Source organism: Priapulus caudatus, unplaced genomic scaffold, assembly GCF_000485595.1.
Source record: "Priapulus caudatus unplaced genomic scaffold, Priapulus_caudatus-5.0.1 Scaffold1700, whole genome shotgun sequence".
In the NCBI taxonomy this organism is placed as follows: Eukaryota; Metazoa; Priapulida; class Priapulimorpha; order Priapulimorphida; family Priapulidae; genus Priapulus; species Priapulus caudatus.
This window is the reverse complement of record NW_014578761.1, coordinates 35826-44824: the sequence shown is the minus strand read 5'-3', so window position 1 is coordinate 44824 and position 8999 is coordinate 35826.

Below are 8999 nucleotides of genomic sequence, written 5' to 3'. Positions count from 1 at the left end.
CCTACCACCACCACCCACCACCACACCACCAGCACAGCCCAACAAGCAACAACCCCACCAGTCCAGCAGCACAGCACAACACCACACCAGCAGCAGCCACCACACCACCACACCACCACCACCCCACCCATGGCAGCGGAGCCGAGCAGCAACCAACCACCACCACCACCCACACCACCACAGCGGCAGACAACAACAAACACCTCCCCCTCGACCCCAGCGCAGTCAGCTAGTACAGCAGCAGCCGAACCACCACCACCACCCGACCTACCACCAGCAGCAGAGCAGCGAAGACACACCAACCCCACCAGGGCCAGCAGACCGCAGCGGCGGCGTGGCGGCGGCGGCAGCAAAGCAGACGGCGGTCGTAGCGCTGTCACATCCCGGCCTCCCTCATGATTTGATCGGACCCCCGCCGCGCACATACCTTTGTTTCCAGCGCGTACTCGCTGCGAATATATCTACAACCCTCTCCCTCCACCCGTACGTCCCTCTGTCCCTCCACCCGTCTGTCCCTCCGTCCGTCCGCCCGTCCGTTCCGTCCGTACGTCCGTCCGCCCGCTCCGTTCTGTCCTGTCCGCTTCGTCCGTCCGTCCGTCCGCTACTCCGTCCGTACGTTCGTCCGTCCACCGTCCTTTTTCCCCGTGATTTTCCAGTACGTCCGTCCGTCCGTCCGTGGCGTTCCGTCCGTTCCGTCCGTTTCGTCCGTCCGTCCGCGCGTCCAGTCGTCTGTCCATCCGTCCGTTCCATCCGTCTTGTCTGTCGTCCTCGATCCGTACGTCCGTACGTCGTCCGTCCGTCCCTCTACCCGTCCGCGTCCCGTCGCGTCCCTTCACCCACCCTTCCTCACACCCGCTCCTCCGTTCCGTCCGCGTGCCAACCCACCCTTCCTCACCGTCCGTTCGTCCATGCCTGATCAGATCACGTGGCGTTCGTCCGTCGTGCAGATCGCCGCTCGTCTACCGTCCCTTTCCCCGTCCTTCCCACCCGTCCGTCCGTTCCGGCAGTATATCATGAGATTCGTATATATCATATATTATATTAGTATGCATGCGGGCTGGGCGAGACATTATTAATGTCGTTCTTATAAATCATCGCTTGTCGTAAGGGCAGTTAACCGTGGGGAATTCCTGTTGCTGATGTGACGGTCCGGTAACCCAGGCGCTGTGACTTGCTGCTGTGTCGCCCGGTAACCCAGGAGCCGCTGCTGGCCATGCATCTTTGTACTGGTTACGTCGCTTCTCTCTCTCTCTTCTTCTCTCTCTTCGATTGGCTCTCTCTCTCTCTCTCTTCTCTCTCGCTCTCTCTCTCTCTTCTGCCTTCTCTTCTCTCTCTCCGATCTCTCTCTTTCTTCTCTTCTCCTCTCTCTATCATCTCTTCTCTCTCTCTCATTTCTTCTCTCTCTCTCTCTCTCTCTCTCTCGATCTGTCCTCTTGTCGCTTCTCCCCCTCTCTTTCTCTCTATCGTCTCTATCTCCTATCTCTCTCTCTCTCTTCTTTCTGTCTATCTCGCTCTCTCTCTCTCCCCCTTCTTTCTGTCTCTCTCTCTCTCTCTCGCTCTGTTCCTCTCACACACTCGTTTTCTTTTCATATCAAAACATGTATGTTTTTTTAATTAGCAGAGCTGGCAGCAATCCGCGATTGTTCTAATATTCGAATTGATGACGATTCGAACGATGATGATTCGAATTGTGTAAACGAAATTAACGAATAGATTTACGATTGATGTCTGGTGGTGGTGCTGGTGTTGGCTGCTGTGTCCGGAGAGGAAAGCTTCATCATGTGATATCTAACATACCGACTATATATATATCATATATGACTATATCATATATGACTATATCATATATGTGGTTCAGATAAATAAATTATTAAATAATTATATAAAAAAATATAATAATATTGATAATAATAATAGTAATAACAATGTATAAAAAATAACCAAGCGCGTACGGCAGACGAATAAACGAATATAGTCGCGATAGAGATAGAGAGATAGACAGACAGACTGAGAGAGCGAGAGAGAGAGCTACATAGAGAGCCAGATGGAGAGGGACAGAGAGAGAGAGAGAGAGGCGGAGAGAGGGAGAAAGAGGGAGAGAAAGAGAGAGAGCTACAGAGAGAGCCAGAGGGAAAGGGACAGAGAGAGAGAGAGGGGGGGGGGGGGGTGAGAAAGAGAGAGCGCTCGTGAAACGTTGCTACGTATGCCGTTGTTTGTGTAACATATAAAGCGGCCAATCAATGACGAAGCTTTAGAGCGCTACGCAGCCAAAAACGTGTGCCGTATACAGAGACCTACTCCATGGACCATCGATGCTTAATTATATTATACAATGAGGGATTATCGGGCAATAATTCTAAATTAATTAATTAATGAGACAGTTATTGTTCGACGCGTTACAAATGGTAATTTTATATCCGGGTATTGTTGTATGGGAAATCTCCACTAATGTGTTTAAAATTCATTGTGGTGAGTGCACACCGCACACAACACCCATACACACACGTATGCGTACACGCACACGCGAACGTACACACGCACACATGCACACACGTATCCGTACACGCACACGCGAACGTACACACGCACACATGCACGCACGTACGCACGGGCACCCGCACTCATTATTATATAAACAATAATATAACAATACTAAATTAAATATGATAAATTATAACATATAATTTCTTTTACTGTGATAGTCAACTCTATAGTGCCAGCCAGCGTTTTTTCTGCTACACTACTACTACTACTACTATACTACTACTTACTACTACTTACTATACTCTACTTACTACTACTTACTCACTACTACTACTACTACTACTACTGTGATGCTGCTGCTGGCCTTCTAGTTACTGCTGCTACTTGCTACTGCCTGCTGCTGCTCTGCTCTACTACTCACATAACTACTACTACTACTACTAATACTGCTGCTTTAACTGCCTCGCTGGCTAACTGCCTGCTTTACTACTGCTGCTGCTGCTGCTGCTGCCTGCTACTATACTGCTTGGTACTAGTTACGTAACTGCTGCTGTTGCTACTGCGCTGCTGCGCTGCTACGCTTCTACTGCTGCTATTGCCTGCTGGTTACTGCTGCCGCTGCTGCTACTGCTGCTACTGCCTTACTGCTGTGCTGCTTGCGGCTATGCTGCTGGCCTGCTGGTTGCGTGCTACTACTGCTTGCTGCCTGCTCCTACTACTGCATACTACTGCTGCTACTGCTACTGCTGCGGCTACTGCCTGCTACTGCTGCTACTGCTGCCTACGTACATGTTGTGCTGCCTGAGTTACTGCTGCTGCTATGCTACTGCTGCTGCCTCTACTACTGCTAGTACCTGTTAACTACTGCTGCTGATTGCTACTGCTGCTGCGCTGCTACTCTTACTGCTGTCCTGATTGCTGCTGCTGACTGCTGCCGCTGCTGTATGCTGCTACTGCTACTGCCCTTGCCTGCTACTGCCTGCTACTGCTGGCTGTTGCTGGTGGTGCTACTTACTGCTGACTGCCTGCTCCTACTACTGCTTACTACTGCTTTGCTACGCTACTGCTGCGGCTTACTGCTGCTACTTCTTTTACTGCCTACTTGCTGCTACTACTGTTGCTGTGCTGCTTACTTAGTTGCTGCTCTGCTACTTGCTTGTGGCCTACTCCTGCCACTAGTACTGTTCACTGTTTGTTGCTGTGCTGCTGCTACTACTACTGCTGCTACTACTGCTGCCTGCTTCCTTGCTACTACTTGCCTGCGGGGGGGATACTGTACGGCTGCTGCTACTGCTGCCTGCCTGCTTCTGCTACTGCTGCCTGCTGCTACTGCTGCTGTTTACTGCTGCTGCCGCTACTGCCCGCTAGCTTTAGCGATGCAGACAGTCGCATCGCGTTGGCGTAAAGCCGACGGAATCGATCGCGACTCGAATATTGTAATGAATACGTGAAATTATCTCGTTAATCCTAGCGGCGACGGTCCGCGGATCGCGCCTGTCAACGACGTCCTGCGGGCTACTGCTGCCCCCTTGCTCACTACTACTACTGCTGCTACTGCTTACTGCTGCTGTGCTTTGCTGCTGCTAGCTGCTACTGCCTGCTACTGCTGCTACTTACTGCTGCTGGCTGCTGCTGCTGTGTTGCCTGCTGCCTACTATCTACTACTGCTACTTGCTACGTGTGCTACTGCTGCTTCGCTGCTACTATGCTGCTGCCTGCTCGGATGCCTACTCTGCCCTTACTGCTTCTGCGGCTGCTACTGCCTGCTACTGCTACTTGGGCTTTTGGGCCGCTTTTTGCCTGCTTTGGCGCTGCAACGCGTGCGCCTTTTTTAACTGCTGGCCTGCTGCCGATATTGATGTTGTGTGTGTTCTGTGTGCGTTGTGCGTTGTGCTGTTGTGCGTGTGCGTGTGCGACCACATCCACGGTGCCAATCGCGCCGGTAGAGTGAGAGAATGTGGCGTGTGCGGGAGGCGTCGAAGCGGTGCGTGAGGCAGTGCGCTGAAATGACGAGGAGTGTGCGCCGCGTAGAACGGACGGACGATGCGTCGCTGCGTGCGTCGCAGGATGTGCGTGTGCGGTGGTGCGTTGGTGCGTGTGTCGTCGTGCGTGCTGCGTGTGCGTGATGCGCTCGTGCGTGGTGCGTGTGCGCGACTGTGCGTTCGTGCGTGCTGCGTGTGCACTGCCCGTGTATGTAGTAGGTGTGGAGCGTGTGTTGTGTGTGTGTGTGCTGTGTGTGTGTGCGTGGTATGTGTATGTGTTATGTGTCGTGTGTGTGCATACTGTTGTGTGTGTGTGATGTATGTGTTGTGTGGGTGTGTGTGTGTGATGTGTAATGTATGTTTGTGTATGTGCGTCGGATGAACTGTCTGTTATTTGTTATGCGTATGTGTGTGTGTGTGCGTGTGCGTGTGCAGTGTGCGTGGCCATGCGTGTCGCTGTGTCGCGTTGTGCGATGTAGCGTGATGCGTGTGCGTCTGTGCGAGTGTGTGTCTTACGCGGAGGATGTGTGTGTGTGTGTGTGTGTGCGTGCGTGCGCGTGCGTGCGTGCGTGCGTGCGTGTGTGGCACGGAGTCGCATTGAGACGTCACCTGGATAGCAATACGGCGAGGTCACTAGCTCCGTAGTTTTAACTTCATCCCTTACTATCACCCTAACCTCAATTCTGTATTGTATCAAGAGCTAATAATACCTAATAAGGTATTATTAGCTCTTGATTGTATCCATCTCGATTCGTAACCACGTCCTTAGATGTATTTCTAGTCCAATTAACATTTAACCCTAACTCAAAAATCTGTCGCAATTCAAACCCTAAACCTAGACCTTAGCCATAACCGTGTGCCAAATTCTTACTATAATCGTGATATAAACGAATTCACACTGAGACCAGTAATAAAATTTCGCTGTACGATACCGAGACATTCGTTCAGTCATTCAGCGTGTTTGGATTTATGAAAATCTATTAACTAATAATTATTATTATGCTTATTTTTATTATTGTTATGTCTAAAAATATTATTACGTTTATTATTAATATCAGGTTTAAGTAAAATAAGAATTCATTTTCGTTCAATTCTGTTATTATTAGTATTATTAATATTATTATTATGTTTATTATATTGAATGTAACGTCAGATGTGAGTAAAACAAATGTTTTGAGTATTATTACTAATATAACAATATTAATAAAATTATTTGTAGTATAGTATGAGTGTATTGCATTTTCTGCCTCACGTTTGCCTTGACTATATATATATGACTTGCCGTTACAGTTTGTAATGCGGGTTTGTAGTAGTTATTGCATGAAGGTAGCGATGAATCAAGCTTTCATCCGTATCCGCATATCATTTCGCATTTCATCAAATAAACATTTGGATCGAGTAACAACGTGAGAGAAAAATTCAAGGAAAAGACGTTCGTTAAAAGGAGAAAATTTGATTTTAATACGTATTATATACAAGCGAGGTTTCCATATTCACCTCAATATGTTTATAGAGATATATATATATATAGAGAGAGATATATATATATTTATGCATCGTCATCTTTACACGCAAGATACAGTATGTACACGTAAAATAAATACAAACGTTCAGGTTTTACAAAAACATTGCAAAGTTCGCAGTTTCAGCGGCGCGTCACACATGCAATTAAATTAACGCCGGACGTGTCTTTGCACATGTGCAATTTGTGGTGCAATTTACAATATTCGCGCGCGAGAGAGAAGAAAATTCGTCTGCACACTTTATTAAGAACAACAACTTACATGCGGGCGGCCCCCGGAGCATGGACATCCTAATTATGCGGCCGCGAACATGTATACATCATCGAAGAGGCGTTAAATTAGAGAGTGCGTTTTAATGAGTCAGTGGAAGGCTGTGTTCTGTTACGAGTATGGCAGTATCTACAGCATCACGTAATAATAAAACTGGGAATATTATGTAGCAAACTGACGAATCGAGCGGTCGAAAATAGTCTATACGAATTTAGGCGCACGTAGAGAATTCCCTGTTATCCACATGCACGCAGATGCGTGCAGAGACGCGCGCACGCACGCAGGCACAGACACGCGCACGCACGCACGCACGCAACGTACACATGCACGCACACACGCATACACACACGCGCTCACGCGCGCACGCACGCACGCACACATATTATATATATATATATATATATATATACGTGCCTGTTCTAGGTAGACGTTTAGCTCTCTCATCTCGTAAGAAAACCCGAACAAAGATGGCGGCCGTTTGTAAACGCGCGATGCTATGTCGTGACGTTAATACACATGGAACTCTGACCTCGCCATGGAATGACAGGCGACCTAAACGTTACCATTCGTGCCGACGTCGCTTCGGAGCGCACTAGTACGTGGCACGTACGCACGGCACGCACGCACGGCACGCACGCACACACACACCACACACACACACACACACACGCTGCGAGCGATACGGCAGGTGGCCAGGGCAACTGTAGAATTTACTAGCGCTGAAAGCACGAGCGTATGTGTGTGTGTGTGTGTGTGTGTGTGTGTGGCGTGCGTGCGTGCGTGCGTGTGTGTGTGTGTGTGGTGTGTGTGTGTGGGTTGTGTGTGTGTGTGTGGTGTGTGTGTGTGTGTGGTGTGTGTGCTGTGCGTGCGTCGTGTGTGCGTGTTGGTGTGTGCGCGCCAAATTGCAAAAAGGCATGAACTATGAAAGCGCACTGAGCGGAACGAATGACATATATTCAACCGAACAAATTTATTAGCGGACAATTTTTGTGTCGATCTGACTTCGATATTTATATATTTGTATATATAATATTGATATATATATATATAATATATATTATATTATATATATATATTTCGGTGTAATAACATAGCGGCCACCGTCCGTTGCCTAGGACTGGAGCGATGGCTCACAGGAATATGATCGTGGAAGGTCAGCCGCCATTCTTTATTCTTAACATCGGCTCCGCCGTACAGTAGCCCATTATATATATATATTACGCGTACGCACAACACGGAACACACACGCGCACACGCACACACAAACACACACACACGCACACACACGCACACACACACGGGCGCGCACACACACACGCGCGCGCACACACACACAAACACACACACCACAGACCACACACACACACACACACCACACACACACAGACGCACACACGCGCGACACATAAAAATTCCCTACATTAGTATCATTGCATATGCGTTGACTCTGCTCTACGCGTGCCCAGTAATGGCAGCAGACCGCCCATTTTGCTGTCTGTATGTACCGCCTACATCACGCCACATACCAAGAAGCCTTCCAATGATTACACTACCACGCTAGTCCGCCTACGAACGTATATATATATATATATATATATATCAAGAGTACATAACAGGAGATAATAGGAGAGTAATAATAATATCCTATTATGTACTCCTGATATATATATATGGGTGTAAGAAGGGGTCCATTTCTTTCATTGATATACCACATCAGCCGTATATATATATATAGATAGATATTATATATATAGATATTATATTAAGAGCGAATAATATCTCTATTTAAGATCCTCTATACCTCTAATATATTAAGAGCTTATAGAGAGGTATTATCAGCACTTGATTATATACATATGTGGGTGCAAGAAGGGGTCCATTTCCAATGTCGGAGGCATATAAAAAAAAACGTCCCATTTCCCAGTTTCCAGTCAAATTTATTAAAATGTTTGACTCCAGTCACGAATGACGAAATATTATTATCTGGTATTTTCCGGTTTCCCAAAAATTGTATTGGCCCGATCTCTCTCTCACACGCACGCACGCACACACACACACACACACGCACGCGCACACACGCACGCGCGCGCGCGCACACACACACACACACACACACACACGCGCACGCACGCACCCACACACGCACGCACGCACGCACGCACACACACACACAAACATATATATATATATATATATATGGCTGTTCACGGGTAGACGTATAGCCAGAAACCATCATATAATAGGCCGTGATATATTTACACGAATTCCTGACTGGATCGCACTCTATATTGCCGCAAGGGGGCGCCCAAATAGCCTTCCGTCGCCACCGAGGCGACGTCTCTTATTTGTCTGCTTCCCTATACGTGTTTTAATGCTAAACTCTCGGAGAAGGAACCCTGCGGTCATCGGAGGTAATAGCAAGGGGGAGCGGGGGAAAGGAGGGAGGGATGCCTGAAGGGAATAGACTATGCTTATATGTACAGACTGCACGCATGTGTGCTATACCTTGATCTCTCTCTCGCTCAAGCGCTGGCGCGCTCTCTCTCTCTCTCGCTCTCTCTCTCTCTCTCTCATCAGACGGAGCATTTCTCTTACTCTCTCTCTCGTCTCGCGACTTTCATCTCTCTCTCTCATCGCAGTTCTCGTCTCGTCCTCTCTCTCCCTTCTCATCACCGCTTTCTCTCTCTCTCCTCTCCTCTTCTCGTCTCTCTCTCTCCTCTCGCTATCTCTTTCTGCTCTC